The following is an 8622-nucleotide window of genomic DNA, read 5'->3' as shown; positions in this document are numbered from 1 at the left end:
GGCTATCCTAAATTCATAGATTTTCCTGATCTGTCACTCCAAGGAAGCTTTAGAGATGTTTAGACAGAGGGAAATCCACGATGGAAGGCTCTTTCAGAAAGGCTACAGCAGAGGTTAAATGACTTGCCCAAGGTTACTCAGAAGGGTGACTGACTATAAAGGCAGAAAGAGAACCAAAAGAGGCGTCTGAGAAGAATGGGGGAAATTATCAAATTAAACCTGGAGAAAGAACAGCGTCACTGATCCTCACGGTTAAAGATCTGTTGGAAACCCCAGTTCGCTAACACACGTTCCTTTATCCCAGACGTTCAGACTCTTAACTTAAACGTGAGCTCAGATATTTTCCTATGCTCAAGTTTTTAAAACTGTCCAACCTATTCTCCTCAACAAAAGTGACAGTAGATCAAGCTAAGTCTGGTCGTGTAGCTTCAACTGTTTCCTCACTAAGGCCTATAGCCAAGAGCCTATGGAGTTGAGTTAGAGGTTGAATTTTAGAAGAACAAGCTTTATGCTAAATGCTCTGTTGTAACTACATATCTTTCTGCAGTGTTTTATGCCTTCTTTCTTTTTTCCCCCTGGATTACAGACCAATTGGGCCAAACTAGAACTTTAGAAGCAGAGAATTCCATAACTCAGAATCTTTGATTCACATCGTTTGCTATTTTCTCTTCATTACCTTAAGGGAGCAATGAAACCCTGCAACTCCTTTGCCCACTGCTTAAGCTTCCAGAGGATATTCCTGACTGAAAGTGGTCCACGTTCTGAAATAAGAGGTTCCTTCGTGTCCTTTGTGTTTAAATAAACAAAATTAGGCTAAAGAATATTTGGGAAACATTTAAAAGAAAAAGTCACCCGTAAAATTGCCAGCCAGTAACAGCCACAAGAACATTTTTGTGTTTCCTCCTTATTTCTACACACATGTATACTTTCCAAAATTTGTCATAAATGTTTCCAAGGTTTTTTCGTATTTTGCCAAATTGCCCGCCAGAAAGATTAAATCAATTTATAATCCATTTTCCATGAATAATTTTTTAAAATGCAAACAAACTTTAAAATTGCAAGTTGAACAATGATACCTCACTGCCATGTTTGTTTTCTTGCATCTGCCTCACTCCTAAGGCTGACCATTTCCCCCCATGATTGTGGCCAATATTAGTGGACCTTGTATTTGATTCCTCAACAACAGTGTGGTTTCTGGAATTGAGCCTAGTGCCAGGAACGGGTCTTGATTAACACAAACCAAACATGGTGATCCAATCTCTCTTGCTAGTGAGTGGTTCAAAATGAGAACATGGCATCCTCTGACAGCAGAATTGATCCAGCTTGGTCCTAAAGTGACTCAGTGAAGCTAAAGAGAAGAACTTGTATTTTTTTTCTTTTGATAAATTTATTTATTTTTATTTATTTTATTTTTGGCTGCGTTGGGTCTTCGTTGCTGCACACGGGCTTTCTCTAGCTGTGGTGAGCGGGGGCCACTCTTCGTTGTGGTGCACGGGCTTCTCATTGGGGTGGCTTCTCTTGTTGCGGAGCACAGGGCTCTAGGCGCATGGGCTTCAGGAGTTGTGGCTCGCGGGCGCTAGAACACAGGCTCAGTAGTTGTGGTGCACAGGCCTAGTTGCTCCGCAGCATGTGGGATCTTCCCAGAGCAGGGCTTGAACCCGTGTCCCCTGCAATGGCGGGCAGATTCTTAACCACTGCACCACTAGGGAAGCCCAGGATTTGTATTGTATTGCTAGCAAAGAGACTGCATTTCTCCTCTGATGAATGTGCACAAGAAAGCATGCTGTCCCCGGTGATCGCTGGGTACCGTCTCATGATCCTGAGGGAAGCCATCCTATCCTTCTGGTTACGTGATACAGTGGGTTTCCTTCTTGTTTAGGCCAGTTTTATTTGGAGTTTCAATTTTTATAGTGAAAAGTTGTCATAACACTTTCTGCTCTAGGGGGGTTTTTTTGTTTGTTTTGTTTTTGTCAATTCCTGCTGGGTATTATTTGTATTGTTGATGTGGCAAGAACTCTACTGAGATATAGTCTTCTTGTCTTTATATTATGAATATATCTCTAAGTTTATCACTTATCATTTACTCCTTACTCTTGTTTAATATAGAGAAGGTTATAATTTAAGTCTATTAAATCCATCAGTGTGTTTCTACATGATATATTCCATTGCTTTTACTTTTATTCATTCATTCATTAAAGAGAGTGTGTGTGTGCGTGTGTGTATGTGTGTGTGTGTACTACAAGGTGCCAAGCACTACGAGAGGCAATAAGACTATTTATTTTGAGACAAGAAAGACACAGCCCCTGTCCTCGTGGAGTTCCTATCCTGGTGGGGGATTGAGAATATGTTAGACGTTTACTGAAAAGCCACACAAGTGTGTGTAAGCTACTAAAGGATAGAGGCTACAGAGGGAAGGACCCAGTCTAGGAGCGCTTTCATAGAAGGGTTAGGTCTAGTTAGGGAAGTCAGGGGAAGCTTTCCTGGGGAAGTGGTGACTGAGCTAAGAATGATAAAGAGGACTTAGGTAGTGGGCTAAGAGCATTACAGGCAGTGGAAAGAGCCGGTGCAAAGGTCCTGCTCATGGGCAAGCATAGGCAACAGGAAGGACTGAAAGAATGTAGGACATGGTCCACATCCTCAGAGGGGCCTGGTGTAAGTGAAGGCGGAAGGTTGAAGGGTGGGAAGTGGGGGATGCTGACCACGCAGGGCCAGTAAGTCCATGGTAAGGAGTTGTGTCTCCTTCCTAAGATCTATGGGAAATCACTGAAGGTGTCATCTTTGACAACCACATTACTTTTACCTCCAAACATCCAATCTCATAACAAGTCCTAACAATTTTGCTTTCGAAATATCTCTTCAGTCTATCCACTTCAATCCATCCACTTCTGTTCGTCATTACCAACACTTCCTCAGCCCATTCTATCATCATTTCTGTCTGGACTAGGGGAATAGCATCCTCAATGATCTATTTGCACCTACTGTTGCCCCACTCCAATCCCTTCCTGCACAGTTATGGGGAGACACGCCTGACCTTGATACCATTTGATGACACAGAAAACACTGAAAGAGGACCAGTTTGTTTTTCATTAGTCTTGTTCTTGAGAGGTTGTGGAGTGGGCAGTTCATGAGTTTAATCTTGGGCCTGCTGAGTTTTAAATATCCCTGGGATGTCCTAGAGAAGAAGCCAAGCAGGAGGTGTCTGTTAGGTAGATATCTTCTGCCTCCCCATCTAGAGCCACTCTCCACCCATCTCTACGCTGATCCCTGCCCGGAGACATTAACGTGTGTGGGATGTCAAGATTCCATGTATCCCCAGCACCTGCTCCCGTGTGCGCTGCCTTCTAGTTGCGTTCAGCCCATAGGAGGTACATGAGGGAAGAAGCGTGAAGGCTGAGTATTTACTCGATACGACATACATCCTGCATCATCTCTTCCTCTTCCCCACCTCCTCCTCTTTCCACCCTGCCTCCTTCAAACCCTCCTCCTCTGCCTCCTGCGCCTCCTGCTCTTCTTCCTCCCACCTCTTCCTCTTTTTTTCTCTCTCGAATCCAGTAATCATTTCCACCTCCTCCTTTTTCAAAAAACTAATTAATTAATTTTTGGCTGCATTGGATCTTTGCTGCGCCCGGGCTTTCTCTAGTCGCGGCAAGTGGGGGCTACTCTTCGTTGCAGTGAGTGGGCTTCTCATTTCGGTGGCTTCTCTTGTTGCAGAGCACGGGCTCTAGGTGCCCGGTCTTCAGTAGTTGCGGCCCGCGGGCTCAGTAGTTGTGGCTCGTGGGCTCTAGAGTGCAGGCTGAGTAGTTGTGGCGCACAGGCTCAGTTGCTCCGTGGCATGTGGGATCTTTCCGGACCAGGGCTTGAACCCCTGCACTGGCAGGTGGATTCTTAACCACTGAGCCACCAGGGAAGTCCCTAACCTCCTCCTTTAAGCCTAGGCAGTAAAAGCTCCCTGAGATGCTGGACTACTGTCCTCTGTTGTTTTCCCCAAACCCTTTGCAAATGATCTCTTGACTACAGTCTCCTTAATTACGGTACATTTGAGTGTGCCACCTTTCTCTTTCAGGGATTCTGACTTATACTGATAGGTAAGAAATGCCTGGGGGAGAGTTAAATTTGAGTCACCTGAGTAGAGGTGGTCATTGGAGCCGTGGCTATAAATGTGAATATCTTGGGAGACAGTGTAGAGAAGGAATGGGCCCTGAGGAACTCAAACATGTAATGGCTTTCAGAGGAGGATAATCTTGCAAAGGAATTGGAGAAGTAGCAACCAAAGTGAGGTGAAAAATCAGGGCAGTGTGTGTCATAGAAGTCAAAGGAGGCAAAGGGAAGAAAAAGAGCGTTGGTAGTCAAGATTATCAGTTGGTCCTGCAAAGTCATTGGATTTAGTGACTTATACCCTCGTGAATCTGTTACATATTTTCTGTGCTCCCTCTGAATAATGATTTAAATTTTTTTACATTAACTTATCTATAATTTATCTTAGGTAAATACAGTCAAATTTGTTTTAGAACGTATTTTAAGGTAAAAATTAACTACCCTTCCTTAACCATTATTCCAACATTATTTATGTTCTACTTTCTCTATTACCATTATTTCCTCCAACATTCACTGTTTCTAAAAATATAAAGAGATGTTTGAGCACTTTCTACTAGATGTTTAAGAGCTTTCTATTTGACTGTATCATAGTGGTTCAATGGTTGTCGCTTTAGCATTCATTTTAAAATTGATCCATTAGAACAAGTCTAACCTCTTAATTTTAATTTTCAGAATTCTATTATCAATAGCCCCATTTATTCTTCCAGATAAACTCTATATTTTTTTTAACATCTTTATTAGAGTATAATTGCTTTACTATGGTGTGTTAGTTTCTGCTTTATAACAAAGTGAATCAGTTATACATATACATATGTCCCCACATCTCTTCCCTCTTGCATCTCCAGATAAACTTTAGAACCATCTTATCAATTAAAAAAAACTTAAACTTCATTGTGATTTTTTCAAGACCGTGAGAGATAGATGGCCAACCAGAGTTCCTAAGGTTCAGTGTATGTAACTGCTGCCGCCGCTTAAGCCTGCCAAAGCAGTGGTACGGCTACTGCCCTTGTATTTGCTACCTCTAGAAACATTCTTGCCAGTAGTGGCAGCAGCGGGACTCAATTACCCTCTTTTCGCACTCCCTCCAGAAGCTCCAGATGGCGTCTTCCGTGGGCAACGTGGCCGACAGCACAGACCCAACGAAACGTATGCTTTCCTTCCAAGGGTTAGCAGAGTTGACACATCGAGCCTATCAGGCGGGAGATTTTGAGGCAGCTGAGAGACACTGCATGCAGCTCTGGAGACAAGAGCCAGACAATACTGGTGTACTTTTATTACTTTCATCTATACACTTCCGGTGTCGAAGGCTGGACGGATCTGCCCACTTTAGTACTCTGGCAATTAAAAAGAACCCTCTTCTGGCAGAAGCCTATTCGAATTTGGGGAATGTGTACAAGGAAAGCGGGCAGTTGCAGGAAGCAATCGAGCATTACCGGCATGCGTTGCGTCTCAAACCAGATTTCATCGATGGTTATATTAACCTGGCAGCCGCTTTGGTAGCAGCAGGCGACATGGAAGGGGCAGTACAAGCTTACGCCTCCGCTCTTCAGTACAATCCTGATCTGTACTGTGTTTGCAGTGACCTGGGGAACCTGCTCAAAGCCCTGGGTCGCTTGGAAGAAGCCAAGGCATGTTATTTGAAAGCAATTGAGACGCAACCGAACTTTGCAGTAGCTTGGAGTAACCTTGGCTGTGTTTTCAATGCACAAGGGGAGATTTGGCTTGCAATTCATCACTTTGAAAAGGCTGTCACCCATGACCCCAATTTTCTGGATGCTTATATCAATTTAGGAAATGTCTTCAAAGAGGCACGGATTTTTGAACGAGCTGTGGCAGCTTACCTTCGTGCCCTAAGCTTGAGTCCAAATCATGCAGTGGTACATGGCAGCCTGGCTTGTGTATACTATGAGCAAGGCCTGATAGATCTGGCAATAGACACCTACAGGCGAGCTATTGAATTGCAACCACACTTCCCGGACGCTTACTGCAACCTAGCCAACGCTCTCAAAGAGAAGGGCAGTGTTGCCGAAGCAGAAGATTGTTATAATACAGCTCTGTGGCTGTGTCCCACCCATGCAGACTCTCTGAATAACCTAGCCAATATCAAGCGAGAACAGGGAAACATTGAAGAGGCAGTTCGCTTGTATTGTAAAGCATTAGAAGTCTTCCCCGAGTTTGCTGCTGCCCATTCAAATTTAGCAAGTGTATTGCAGCAGCAGGGAAGAGTGCAGGAAGCTCTGATGCATTATAAGGAGGCTATTCGAATCAGTCCTACCTTTGCTGAGGCCTACTGTAATATGGGAAACACTCTTAACGGGGATGCAGGATGTTCAGGGAGCCTTGCAGTGTTATACACGTGCCATTCAGATTAACCCTGCATTTGCGGATGCCCACAGCAATCTGGCTTCCATTCACAAGGATTCAGGGAATATTCCAGAAGCAATTGCTTCTTATCGCACTGCTCTGAAGCTTCAACCTGACTTTCCTGACGCTTATTGTAATCTGGCTCATTGCCTGCAGATTGTCTGTGACTGGACAGACTATGATGAGCGCATGAAGAGGTTGGTCAGCGTTGTGGCTGACCAGTTAGAGAAGAACAGGTTGCCTTCTGTGCAGCCTCATCACAGCATGTTATATCCTCTTCCTCACGGCGTCAGGAAGGCTATTGCCGAGAGGCATGGGCACCTCTGCCTGGATAACATCAATGTCCTTCACAAACCACCGTATGAACATCCAAAGGACTTGAAGCTCAGTGATGGTCGACTGCGTGTAGGATACGTGAGTTCTGACTTTGGGAACCATCCTACTTCTCATCTTATGCAGTCTATTCCAGGCATGCACAATCGTGATAAATTTGAGGTATTCTGTTATGCCCTGAGCCCAGATGATGGCACAAACTTCCGAGCGAAGGTGATGGCAGAAGCCGATCATTTCGTTGATCTTTCTCAGATTCCATGCGATGGAAAAGCAGCTGATCGCATCCATCAAGATGGTATACACATCCTCGTAAATATGAATGGTTATACCAGGGGTGCTCGAAATGAACTCTTTGCTCTCAGGCCAGCTCCTATTCAGGCAATGTGGCTGGGGTACCCTGGGACTAGTGGCGCGCTTTTCATGGATTATATCATCACTGATCGGGAAACTTCACCTGCTGAAGTTGCTGAGCAGTATTCTGAGAAACTGGCTTATATGCCCCATACTTTCTTTATTGGTGATCATGCTAATATGTTCCCTCACCTGAAGAAAAAAGCAGTCATCGATTTTAAGTCCAATGGGCACATTTATGACAATCGAATTGTGCTGAATGGCATCGACCTCAAAGCATTTCTTGATAGTCTACCAGACGTGAAAATTGTCAAGATGAAATGTCCTGATGGAGGAGACAAAGCAGACAGCAGCAATATAGATCTTAATATGCCTGTCATTCCTATGAATACGACTGCAGAAGCAGTTATTGAAATGATTAACAGAGGACAAATTCAGATAACAATTAATGGATTCAGTATTAGCAATGGACTGGCAACTACCCAGATCAACAATAAGGCTGCCACTGGAGAGGAGGTTCCCCGTACCATTATTGTAACCACACGTTCTCAGTACGGGTTACCGGAAGATGCCATTGTGTACTGTAACTTTAATCAGCTATATAAAATTGACCCATCTACTTTGCAGATGTGGGCAAATATTCTGAAGCGTGTTCCCAATAGCGTACTGTGGCTGTTGCGTTTCCCAGCAGGAGAACCTAATATTCAACAGTACGCGCAAAATATGGGCCTTCCCCAGAACCGTATCATTTTTTCACCTGTTGCTCCTAAAGAGGAACATGTTCGGAGAGGCCAGCTGGCTGATGTCTGCTTGGACACTCCACTCTGTAATGGACACACCACAGGGATGGATGTCCTTTGGTCGGGGACACCCATGGTGACTATGCCAGGAGAGACTCTTGCTTCCCGAGTTGCAGCTTCCCAGCTCACCTGTTTAGGCTGTCTTGAGCTTATTGCTAAAAATAGACAAGAGTATGAAGACATAGCTGTGAAACTGGGAACTGATCTAGAATACCTGAAGAGAATTCGTGGCAAAGTCTGGAAGCAGAGAATATCTAGCCCTCTGTTCAACACCAAACAATACACACTGGAACTAGAGCGCCTCTATCTACAGATGTGGGAGCATTATGCAGCTGGCAACAAACCTGATCACATGATGAAGCCTGTTGACGTCACTGAGTCGGCCTAAATAATGACTGTGTGCGCAGGAGAATTACCCCTGTACCTGAGCCTCAACCTTCTGGGGGAAAGGGAACTAGATACGTTACTTTGTACTTACCTTTGTAGCAATATCATGTTGCAGATGGGTGACAGACAGTGATAACAGATAGCACAGCCAGACTTGCTTCCTGCATGATCATGACAGGGAGAGACACAAGAGATGGGAGACTGCTGTTCCACAAGGAGTCTCCGTAGAATTTTGCGGCAGCCAGGTGTTGCCTAAGTCTGGAAGGTCTGATCTCCCTTGGTCTTCCATGGG

General features: G+C 44.5%; 1 pseudogene; it reads left to right on the top strand.

Annotated features, from left to right (window-relative positions):
• The first annotated feature begins 5192 nt into the window (after positions 1-5192).
• Positions 5193-8331, top strand: LOC137758634 (UDP-N-acetylglucosamine--peptide N-acetylglucosaminyltransferase 110 kDa subunit pseudogene; annotated as a pseudogene).
• The last annotated feature ends 291 nt before the right edge of the window (positions 8332-8622 follow it).

Source organism: Eschrichtius robustus, chromosome 2, assembly GCF_028021215.1.
Source record: "Eschrichtius robustus isolate mEscRob2 chromosome 2, mEscRob2.pri, whole genome shotgun sequence".
NCBI classification, from domain to species: Eukaryota; Metazoa; Chordata; class Mammalia; order Artiodactyla; family Eschrichtiidae; genus Eschrichtius; species Eschrichtius robustus.
The sequence above is the reverse complement of the archived record's forward strand: the minus strand, read 5'-3'. Positions and strand labels throughout refer to the sequence as shown.